This window comes from Pisolithus orientalis, assembly GCF_024613125.1.
Source record: "Pisolithus orientalis strain OTSU chromosome Unknown F5J12scaffold_9, whole genome shotgun sequence".
Taxonomy (NCBI): Eukaryota; Fungi; Basidiomycota; class Agaricomycetes; order Boletales; family Pisolithaceae; genus Pisolithus; species Pisolithus orientalis.
In genome coordinates this window covers 49,594-61,739 of record NW_026260790.1, presented here as the reverse complement: position 1 = coordinate 61,739, position 12,146 = coordinate 49,594, and the positions used below count along the sequence as shown (strand labels likewise).

General features: G+C 48.2%; 1 non-coding gene across 1 annotated transcript; it reads left to right on the top strand.

Annotated features, from left to right (window-relative positions):
* The first annotated feature begins 11,160 nt into the window (after positions 1 to 11,160).
* Positions 11,161 to 11,233, top strand: F5J12DRAFT_t95. The gene has a single exon. It is a non-coding gene; the product is annotated as a tRNA-Phe (tRNA).
* The last annotated feature ends 913 nt before the right edge of the window (positions 11,234 to 12,146 follow it).

The following is a 12,146-nucleotide window of genomic DNA, read 5'->3' as shown; positions in this document are numbered from 1 at the left end:
TTGGGCTGTAATTTCGCAGCCAATGGCGATGGGGCGTCATATGAGCAGTGGCGCCCGAGTCTGCGATCCAATGGATGTCAGCATCGAGTTGCAGAGGGCACAGAAGGGAGGAGGGGTCAGGGAAGCGAAGACTTGCATTTCCAGCGAATTCTACCGCTTGGGACGCGCTCTGGTTCGATGAGGGAGTTGTTGGTGCTGTCCCAGTTGCCTGGGAAGAAGCAGAAGGTGAGGAAGCTTGATTTGCGGTGTTGGCAGGTTTCTTGTCCTTCTTATTCTTCCTAGAGCGGTAGAAAGCCTTAGATCTTTCCATCCTTTCGCACTTATGGATGCAGTGCCCTTGATAATCACAGAACGAGCAAGGGGATGAATTTGGGCACTTGCAATTAGCGGAGTAGGTGAATAACGCGTGGTCTGATCCCCCTGCATCAGGGCGCCGCTTCCTCTGCGATTCTTCGGCCAGAAAAGCTTCCTTTAGCTTATCCTTGTCCAGGGAGTGGAAGAGCAGTAGTGATGACGCAAAATGGGCATATTCCTCACCCAGAGAGCGCACCATAGCCATACACACAAGCTCATTATCCAGATCCTTGATGGAATAGGGATTAGAGCTGTCCCTAGGGCGAAGTTCTTGGATCCTGGACATAGAATCTTCGATTCTAGCGATGAGGGAGCTCAGGGACTCATCTGGCTGCTTCCTGATCGAAAAGAAGTCGTCCCAAGCATTAAAACGAGCTCCAGGACGTTGTTGAAGGTGGGTGGAAGCTAGGGTGGACCAGATTTGTACAGGATCATCCTGTACAGCGTCTACATGGGTCCTTTGTTCATTAGAAAGCGCCAGATAGAGTTCTCCAGCTGCCTTGTCTGCTCTGAGGTCCCATTTGGTCTGAGCTTCGAGTTTAGAGTCATCAGGGCGCTTCTCAGTGCCACTGACAATGGTCCAGAGGCCCTTGGTGCGAAGGAAAGCTTTCATCTCGCCCTTCCAGGTGTTATAGTTGGTGGAGGTGAGTTTTGACACAGTGGTCGATGGGTGGGGGTGTTCTTCGGCCATTAGGGCGAGTTTCGAGCAGACAGGGAGAGCAGGGAATGGATGGGGTGAGTCTCGAAGTTTGGGTGCGAGGAAAATGCAGTAGAGGCCGAGGGAGTGGGTGTAGCGGGTCGAAATTTCGCGCAGAGACTGATGACGTGTCGTATGACGTGTCCAGAAAGTCCTAGAGCGCGGGGCTCATAACCTGATAAATTTACCCAGCCTTAAGGCCTTGTGCCCAGTGTCAGAGACTAAATTCAACAGCTAAGTAGTGACATTACCTTGTGCCCAGTGTCAGAGACTGAAGAGAAAATACACTGGGCACATACAACTGCTAAGTGCGCAAAAATGGTAAACAAGGGAAAACAAACAGTCACAACATATCACATCACTGTATAGTGTAGGAATGCGAAGTTAGACCATATTAGTGTAGCATATAACAGTAGAAGAAATGAACATGCGAACAGAGGTGCAGAGGCACCACTGTAACAGTCTTCGCTCCAACAGCTCGCCTTTCATCAATTAGAGTCATCCTGGCTCTTGCAGCTCTCCAGGACCTTCATCTTCGCTCTGTGGATGTCTCTCATGCCTATCTCAATGGGGAGATGGACTGTGAGGTCTACATGACCCAACCAGAAGGATTTGTGGAGGGAGACCCAAAATCTCAGGTGTGCCTGCTCCAGAAAGCAATCTATGGCAGCAAACAGGGCGGAAATCGCTGGAACAAGATGTTAAGATATCCACAAACTGAGGCCACTTGTGCCCAGTGTAAGAGACTGTATTCAAGGGAATACTACATAAGACATACCTTGTGCCCAGTGTAAGAGACTGAAGAAAATTTCACTGGGCACACAACAGTAAGTGCGCAAAAATGATAAACAAAGGTAAACAATAAACAAAAGCAAACCAAGGACACTTAGAGCAAAGCTAAGTGTCCACTACATGTCTGTAGGGTTAGGTAGAAATAACACAGAGGAGAAATGCAGTCCTGAGGTGCACAGGCACCTAATATGAACACAAGAAGATGCGATCTGTACTCGAGTCCCTTGGCTTCAGACAGACCTACTCTGATGCCAGCATCTATATCTACTCCAAGGATGGAGTAACCATCATCCTGCCTGTGTTTGTGGATGATATGACTCTAGCTTCGAAATCTGAGACTGCCATCGACTCCTTTGTCTCACAACTGAGCCAGCACTTCAAAATTCGCGATCTGGGCCCTACAACTCAACTCCTGGGGATCAAAATCGACAGAGACCGCCCCAATCGCTCCATATCCATCTCCCAGCGACAATACTGCCTGGATGTCTTGACCAGGTTTGGAATGGCAGACTGTAAGCCCATTTCCACACCTATGGAACCCAATCTTCGCCTATCTCGCCAGCAATCACCTCAGAACCCTCAGGAAGTCGAACAAATGCGCCAGGTGCCCTATCTATCTGCTGTGGGTGCCCTGATGTACTTGGCCACCACAACTCGACCAGATATAGCCTATACTGTCGGAGTACTGGCCAGATTCAACTCTAACCCTGGCTGGGCTCACTGGCAAGCTGTAAAACACCTGATGTGCTACCTGAAGGGCACTCTGGACTATTCCATCACATATGCTCCTGATCCTTCGACCTCTGAGCTATTCACAACCTTCTCTGATGCTGATCATGGTGGTTGCAAGGATTCTGGTCGCTCCACTGGTGGATATGTGGTCAAGATGGGCACTGGTGCAGTTTCCTGGTCCTCCAAGCTACAGGGAGTGGTCGCTTTGTCCACCACTGAAGCAGAGTATATTGCTGCAGTCCAAGCAGGCAAGGAGATCAAGTGGATGCGAAATCTGTTGCAGGAAATTGGCCTCCCTCTCCCAGATGCTTCTACCCTTCGCATTGACAACCAATCTGCGATCTCTGTGGCCAAGAACCCAGAACACCATGGGAGGATGAAGCAACTTGACCTCTGCTACTACTGGCTAAGAGATGCAGTTCAGCAGAACCTGATTTCGCCTATTTTCGTCCCTACAGTCGACCAGGCTGCAGATCTCCTCACAAAGCCGCTACATCGCACCAAGGTCATTGCCTTCTGCAAGATGCTAGGACTTGGCGCATCAGGGGGGAGCAGCTGAGTGCAGAGGTGCACATTCAGGGGGGAGTGTTCATATTAGGTGCCTGTGCACCTCAGGACTGCATTTATCTTCTGTGTTATTTCTATCTAACCCTACAGACATGTAGTGGACACTTAGCTTCGCTCTAAGTGTCCTTGGTTTGCTTTTGTTTATTGTTTACATTTGTTTATCATTTTTGCGCACTTACTGTTGTGTGCCCAGTGAAGTTTTCTTCAGTCTCTTACACTGGGCACAAGGTATGTCTTATGTAGTATTCCCTTGAATAATAGTCTCTTACACTGGGCACAAGTGGCCTCAGTTTGTGGTTATCTCAACATTCTTCTTATTCAGCTATCTAAGTACAGTGGTTTATATACAGTACAGGGGTGTTGCCTATGGAAAACAAGGCACAAACACTTGGTAAGTGATTGGTAAGTGATAAGTAAGGAATGTAAGTGGTGGGTAATCATCTTAGAAAGCATTGGTGAGTGTTGGTAAGGATAAGTAAGCCAAAAAGTGAAGAATCAGTAAGCAAAGTCAAAAGATTGGTAAATATTGGCAATAGGTGAATCAAGGACAGTCAGAATGTCAAAGTATGAGTCAAGTAACATCAGAAACTGGGAAAGTGCACTGGAATTGCATTAGGGGGAGGCTGTGCATGATCTTGAAGAGATTGCTTCTGGGCCAAAGTGGGATGACAGAGGCAGTGCTGATCTGATGCCAATATAGTACATCCAATAGCAGACAGGGTGAGTCAGGTGTCAACAGGGGTCAAGCTTTGGGTGTCTGTGGGGTGACAGGAGCATGGGGGATCACAACTTTCTCCCCTTAACTGTCCTCTCAGTGAAGCAAATAAAAACTTCATGAATGAGGCTCCATTGGAAGAGAGGACAAAGGGGGGGCATCTTCTGCTGTATCTTGCAATAAGAAGGCAAGGTGTGCATCATACTCATCATGGATGTGATCAGGGCTCTAGAGTGGAGAACAGTAGATTATAATGTAGCTGTCACAATTTTGGAAGAATGATGGATGAGACTGGTATGAAGATGTTGCAGGGAGCAGGGAGGAAGGATCCATATGCTTCTTGGACTGGAGAGACTGAAACAACCACATAAGACCTTTCCAAGTGAATGACAGACTGGAGGTGACCAAAGAATGTCCTCCTAGAGGTCATACTGACAAAAAGAATGTGCTGTCCAAGCTGGATGGGCTGAGAGGGGGCAGATGAGGATGGGATGTACCAGGACACTTCAGGACAGAAGCTGGTAGGAACTCCTGGTAGATATATGTAGCCATGGTCCCTAGCAAAGGGGACAAAAAAAATGATTGACATGGAGGCAGCCATATCAGTGGAATTAGCAAAATGAGTGTCTTTTGGAGGGAGTGCTGTAGAAACATGTGGAGTGTGCAAATCCTTTCCAATTTTGGAAGGTAGGATTGCATGGCTGAGTACTATAAGTGAGTGTGGGAATGGTGTTGGTATCTGTGGAATTGGTGGAGATATGTCAAAAACTGGAATTCAATCCATGGGCACTTGAGAATTTTTACTGATGCTTAACTCACTTCCTTTTTCTCTCTGGCATTGATGACTTGTTCTTGTGCAAGGGATGACTGCCAACATTTCTGGCTGTCCTTCACATGAGGGCTATGGTCTTCATCTCCATTCATCAGCAGTATCCATGTCCACCTCACCAAACACCTTTGGTGTGTGACACTGGGGTCCATTACCACCCTCTTTACTTCACCCCCAGCCTCACTACTACTGGCCCCAGTGCTGGCCTTGTCACCCTACTCAGCCTTGGCCTTGCATTTACACTCAGCCTCTTGTCTCTCTTCCTCCTTGTGCACCCTTGTCTCTTCAGCCTCCTTCTGCCCTCTTGGCCTTGACCCTCTCCCTCTCTGCCCTCTTGGCCTTGGCTGTCTCCCTCTCCTGCTTCTCAGCCTCTAACTGAGCCTGTTCCTCTTGCTGGGCTTGTTCAGCTGCCTTTCACCATTTCCTCTCTTTTGCCTCAGCTGTCATGACCATGCATTCATCCTAAGTCCTTACTCACTCTGCACCCCTTTCTGCCAGTCATTCACTCACTCTGCACCAACTCTGCCTGCCCCCTGATGTTTATGAGTCATCTCTGCTCTGCCTGCTGTCAGACCTGTACTGCTCTCCTACCAGACCACACAGACTGTTCTCTGAGGAGTTATGTGACTACCCTTCAGACTTCTCCCTGGCAGCATGCACACCACATGGTCCAGTGCCTGGACTGTTCCTTTTTTGGATGTCCTATGTTACCCATTCATATGTCCTCCATCTACCCTTCATTTGTCATCTAGGAAGTTTTACTTGAAAATTTATGAGTCTCCATATGTCAGTTCTGATTCTGGTTACTGTACCTCTGTAGTAGTATAAAAGCATGTAGTGTACTCTGATGTTCTTGAGCATGAATATCAACTTAGTGCCTACTCCCTCTGTCTCCATCTTCTGCCTGTTGGAGTTACCTCCAACTATCCATCTGTACTCTCCCTCTGAAATATGAGGGTTGAGATTGTGCAAGGGGGTAGCACACAAGCTAAACCTGACACCCTCACTCCACTCCACCTTTGTCTCAGTGGACTTTGTTCCTGCCAACACTCCACCAGTTGGAGTCTTGCTCTCCTGTGTCAGACTTGCTTCTGAACCTCTCCCCAGACCTCATCAAGCATCAGAGTTGGTTGGAGTAGGCCCAGACTTGACACCTCAGCCCTCATTGTCTCCCCTTTGTCATCAGTGTCATATCAGATGGCATCATCTGATACCTGGGTCCAGTCAATGAAGACCCAGCCTTTGTTGTTGTTATTGGTTGTGGTGATTGGTCTCAAGTTGGACATGATGGTTGAGATACAAAGGAAAGACACAAAGGGCTTAGTGGGCCACAAGTACCAGTTTTTTCAAACTCAGCCAAAGTTCAGACTCAGCCTACCACTCTCACAGGGGCCTCATGGGTTTGACTCCTAAGAGGGGGATACTGTCATGACTGTGCCTCAACCCCAGCTGGACTCAGCCTCATATTCATCCAGTCTGGCCTTGGCCTCACCAATCCCTTAACCCCAGTTGGTCTAGTGTGGTTAACATTGCTTTTCAGTGCATTTCAGTTTGGTTGAACACTGCCTGGCCTTGTCCCCAGTCCACCCTGTCCTGGTCTCCAGTCACCTTAGTCATACCTTACTAATACCATTCTTACCAATTGCCTTAGCAATCTTTGTGAGACCAGCATCACCAGTCTCCATACTATAGTTACTTCCAGTATGTAAACCTGTAGATACTTGGTCTGTATCCCCTCGCTCTGAAATCAAATAAGTCTCATCTGATATCCCTGCCTCAACCTCAGACTTAGACTGCAACCCATGCAAAGGAATAGTGCTGTGTCATCAGTCACTAAGTCTAATCAGTCCACCCTCTTTACCTCTGCCTTTTCCCCTGCTCCCAACCCCTCAGCCTTGTGCCAGCTTTGGTCTCCAGTCTGGTCTTGAACCCAGACTCCATGGACTTGACAAGTACACCCAGTCTTCCATGTCTCCCAACTTGAGCCAGCCATTCCTAATACCATCCCAAACCAGACTCAGCCACCACCCTCACCAGTCAAAGTCAACAGTGAACTAGAGTTTGAGGTAGCTGAAATCCTTGACTCCAAGGTTGACTGGCATTGCTGGTGCTGGTTGCAGTACTTGGTCTGCTGGACCAGCTATGAGGGGACTGATGAAGAAACCACTTGGGTGCTAGCTACAGAGCTGGACAATGCATCTGAACTCATACAAGAGTTCCATGCCTGATACCCCAGTAAACCTGGACCTTTCCAATGAGGACTGGTTTTGACTGGCCTCAGCTCTCTTTTCTGTGCTCTACTGGTATCTAGTTTCCTTTGATCTCTTACTTACCTTGTTTCTCTTCTTCTTGTTTCCTTTACTTTACTACATGAAACTGAGACTGGACACCAGACACTTGACATTCACAGGAAAGGCTAACAAGGCACTACACTATGATGACTACTCAGCCTCAGCCATGTGTTCATCCCCATCCTCAGCCTCCTCTTCCTCTTCACCCTCAGCCTCAGTGTGAGTCAAAGTGTGGAGAGCTGGTGAAAACAAAACAAAACCAACACCAAAGACAAATATGAGTGAGTGGTGGTTTACCTCTACAGAACCTGGAAGGCAGAAAGAATCTAAAGTGGGGGGGATTTCAAGGGCAGGTGCTCCTAGTGCAAGTCAATGACAAGTTATGCAGGAGATGACTAGTCAGGGGATGCTGAATGGAGTGAAGGTATTCAGCCGAAAGGACTCCTAGTGCAAGTTGACAATGAGTTATGCAGGAGGGGATGGATGGATGATGACTGGGAGAGGGATGCTGAGTAGAGTGATGAGCTTCAATAGGATGTGCTCCTGGTGCAAATCATCAACAAGTTACACAGGAGAAGATGAATGAGTAAGTGAAAGTTGCTGACTAAGCACTGATGATACTGATGAAGGCAGATAGACCCCTCTGTGGAGCCTCAACTACCAATGATATGAATGAAGACAGATAGACACTTCCAACTGAGCCTCAACTGTTGACAATGAGTTATGCCTGAGAGAGAGCTGAACTGACTGCTGAGTGACTTCTGGATTGCTTGTGGATTGCTTGGGGTTGTAGCTAAGTACATGGGGGTTTATATACTGTGGGGGGAGCACAGCCTATGACAAACAAGGCACAAACTTGGTAAGTAATAAGTAAGGACTGAGTAATCATGATGAGTAAGCAAGCAAAGAGGATTGGTAAGTATTGGCAATAAATGAGTCAAGGATAGTCAGAATATCACAGAATGAGTCATATAGAGTCAGAAACTGAGTAAGTGCACTGATATGACATGAGGGGGTGGTGATGCAAGTCAGATCTTGGTGGAGACATCACTAGATCCAAAGATGGCATGACAGATGGACAGTGTTTCCAGATAGGGAAGTATTAATTCCAGAATTGAAGGACATGAGTCAGGTGTCAAAGGGGCTAGGGCATTGGGGGTCTGTGGGGCAATGGGAGCATAAGTGATCACATCTCCCACCCATTCATCCTCTCAGCAAAGTTAACAAAAAACTTCATGAATGGGGCTCTGATGGAGGAGGAGGAGAAGGGGGGACATCCTCTGCTGGATCTTGCAGTAAGAAGGCAAGATGCACATCATACTCATCATGGATGTGATCAGGGAGGCTGGAGAACAGTAGATTATGCTGCAGCTGTTGCAATGCAGGAAGAATGATGGACAAGATTGGAATAAAGATGGTGCAGGGAGCAGGGAGGAATGATCCATATGCTTCATCAACTGGGGAGACTGAAATGACCACATAAGACCTTTCTAACCAAGTGACAGACCTGAGGCAACCAAAGAATGTCCTTCTTGAAGTCATACTGACAAGGAGAACATGCTGACCAAGCTGCATGGGATGAGATGGGGCTGACAATGACAGAATGAACCAGGGGGCTTCAGGATGGAAGCTGGTGGGAATGCCTGGCAGATATATGTAGCCACTGTCTCTGGCAAATGAGACAAGTGAGATGATTGATGAAGAGGCAGCCATATCTGATGGACATAGTGAAATGAGCATCTGATGGATGGAGTGCTGTAGAAATGTGTTGGGTGTGAGGATCCTCTCCAAATTTGGAAGGCTTTTATGCATGCTTAACTTGCTTCCTCTTTTCTCTTTAGCACTGACAACTCATTCTTGTGCAAAGGATGACTGCTCACATCCAGCAGCCTTTCTACACATGAGGCCTTTAGTCTTCATCTGCATTCATGGGTGTTGTGCACAACTCATCAGCAAGTTAGGCAGAGTCAGCTGTAACCATGTCCACAACACCTTTGGTGTGTGACATTGGCCTGCAGCCAGTCAGCCTCCTTGCACAACTCATCTGAGTCAAGCTCAGATGAGCCCAAGTCTGAGGGGGTGACTGCCACCCTGAAGCCATAGGACTTGTTGAGTAATGACTCAAGCATGTTGGCAATGTGGCCCAAGTTTTCAACCACAGTCTTGTGGAGTTTGAAGAGACTGGTCAGGTTGTTGGGTACCAGTCCTACTGCCTCAATCAGTTGATTGAACTTGTCCTCCAGGACTGAATACTGTCCTGTGCCAGCCTCCCTCAGTCTACTCCCACCAGCCTCAGGTTCACCAAGGTCCAACACTTCAATTGGCCTCATGCTCACTGACACCTGCTTCTTCTTGCTTGGCCCAGGCTTGGGTGGCTCCTCATTGGCCTTCCTCTTCTTCCCTTTGTCTACCCTTCCAACAGCCTTGGGGCTGGCCTCAGTGTCTTTCCCATCCCTGGGCCAGCAACACTTGCTTTTCAACTGGTTGCATTGCACACAGGTGACATGCTTCTTGTTACCATCTATGAGAAATTCACAGACAATTTTGGCCCAGGTACAGCAGATGCAACTAAGAAGAATGTCAAGAGGAATACACACAGAGTTGGAAAGGTGTTAAGATAACCACAGACTGAGGCCACTTGTGCCCAGTGTAAGAGACTATATTCAAGGGAATACTACATAAGACATACCTTGTGCCCAGTGTAAGAGACTGAAGAAAATTTCACTGGGCACACAACAGTAAGTGCGCAAAAATGATAAACAAAGGTAAACAATAAACAAATGCAAACCAAGGACACTTAGAGCGAAGCTAAGTGTCCACTACATGTCTGTAGGGTTAGATAGAAATAACACAGAGGATAAATGCAGTCCTGAGGTGCACAGGCACCTAATATGAACAAAAGGTACTCACCTGGGGTGTTGAGATAACCACAAACTGAGGCCACTTGTGCCCAGTGTAAGAGACTATTATTCAAGGGAATACTACATAAGACATACCTTGTGCCCAGTGTAAGAGACTGAAGAAAACTTCACTGGGCACACAACAGTAAGTGCGCAAAAATGATAAACAAATGTAAACAATAAACAAAAGCAAACCAAGGACACTTAGAGCGAAGCTAAGTGTCCACTACATGTCTGTAGGGTTAGATAGAAATAACACAGAAGATAAATGCAGTCCTGAGGTGCACAGGCACCTAATATGAACACTCCCCCCTGAATGTGCACCTCTGCACTCAGCTGCTCCCCCCTGATGCGCCAAGTCCTAGCATCTTGCAGAAGGCAATGACCTTGGTGCGATGTAGCGGCTTTGTGAGGAGATCTGCAGCCTGGTCGACTGTAGGGACGAAAATAGGCGAAATCAGGTTCTGCTGAACTGCATCTCTTAGCCAGTAGTAGCAGAGGTCAAGTTGCTTCATCCTCCCATGGTGTTCTGGGTTCTTGGCCACAGAGATCGCAGATTGGTTGTCAATGCGAAGGGTAGAAGCATCTGGGAGAGGGAGGCCAATTTCCTGCAACAGATTTCGCATCCACTTGATCTCCTTGCCTGCTTGGACTGCAGCAATATACTCTGCTTCAGTGGTGGACAAAGCGACCACTCCCTGTAGCTTGGAGGACCAGGAAACTGCACCAGTGCCCATCTTGACCACATATCCACCAGTGGAGCGACCAGAATCCTTGCAACCACCATGATCAGCATCAGAGAAGGTTGTGAATAGCTCAGAGGTCGAAGGATCAGGAGCATATGTGATGGAATAGTCCAGAGTGCCCTTCAGGTAGCGCATCAGGTGTTTTACAGCTTGCCAGTGAGCCCAGCCAGGGTTAGAGTTGAATCTGGCCAGTACTCCGACAGTATAGGCTATATCTGGTCGAGTTGTGGTGGCCAAGTACATCAGGGCACCCACAGCAGATAGATAGGGCACCTGGCGCATTTGTTCGACTTCCTGAGGGTTCTGAGGTGATTGCTGGCGAGATAGGCGAAGATTGGGTTCCATAGGTGTGGAAATGGGCTTACAGTCTGCCATTCCAAACCTGGTCAAGACATCCAGGCAGTATTGTCGCTGGGAGATGGATATGGAGCGATTGGGGCGGTCTCTGTGTTGCAGGTGTAGTACTCCAGCACTCAGCAACGCTAGTCCCTACTAGCACTTGGTGGTTAAACCACACCAAGTAAGCCTAGATACCTTGACCAAATAGCTCAGTGGTTAGAGCACCCGGTCGAAACCTGGGAGGTCCAGGGTTCAATCCCCTGTCTGGTCGCATTTATTGCAACACTCTGTCGATTTTGATCCCCAGGAGTTGAGTTGTAGGGCCCAGATCGCGAATTTTGAAGTGCTGGCTCAGTTGTGAGACAAAGGAGTCGATGGCAGTCTCAGATTTCGAAGCTAGAGTCATATCATCCACAAACACAGGCAGGATGATGGTTACTCCATCCTTGGAGTAGATATAGATGCTGGCATCAGAGTAGGTCTGTCTGAAGCCAAGGGACTCGAGTACAGATCGCATCTTCTTGTTCCAGCGATTTCCGCCCTGTTTGCTGCCATAGATTGCTTTCTGGAGCAGGCACACCTGAGATTTTGGGTCTCCCTCCACAAATCCTTCTGGTTGGGTCATGTAGACCTCACAGTCCATCTCCCCATTGAGATAGGCATGAGAGACATCCACAGAGCGAAGATGAAGGTCCTGGAGAGCTGCAAGAGCCAGGATGACTCTAATTGATGAAAGGCGAGCTGTTGGAGCGAAGACTTCGAGATAATCAAATCCAGGGCGCTGGTTATACCCTTTGGCGACCAATCTCGCTTTGTAGCGATCTATAGAGCCATCTGCATTCCTCTTCACCTTGAATACCCATTTGGAGCCTATCACCTTGCTCCCAGCAGGTCTAGGAACGAGTTTCCAAGTCCCATTGCTCTGGTGAGCAGCCAACTCCTCCAGGGCTGCCTCTCTCCACTTATCTGCATCAGGGCGACGCATTGCCTCTGCAAATGTGAGTGGCTCATCAGGGATGGATGCAGACATGGCCAGTTCATCATCACTGTCATCAGGGTCATCCACATCCTCTAACTGCGCAGGAGACAGCTTCCACCAGTCTCTGGGCTTCTGTCTGCGCCTAGCAGGCAGTCTGGCACCAATTCCAATGGGACTGGCAGGTCTGGGAGGTGCTGGAGGCGAG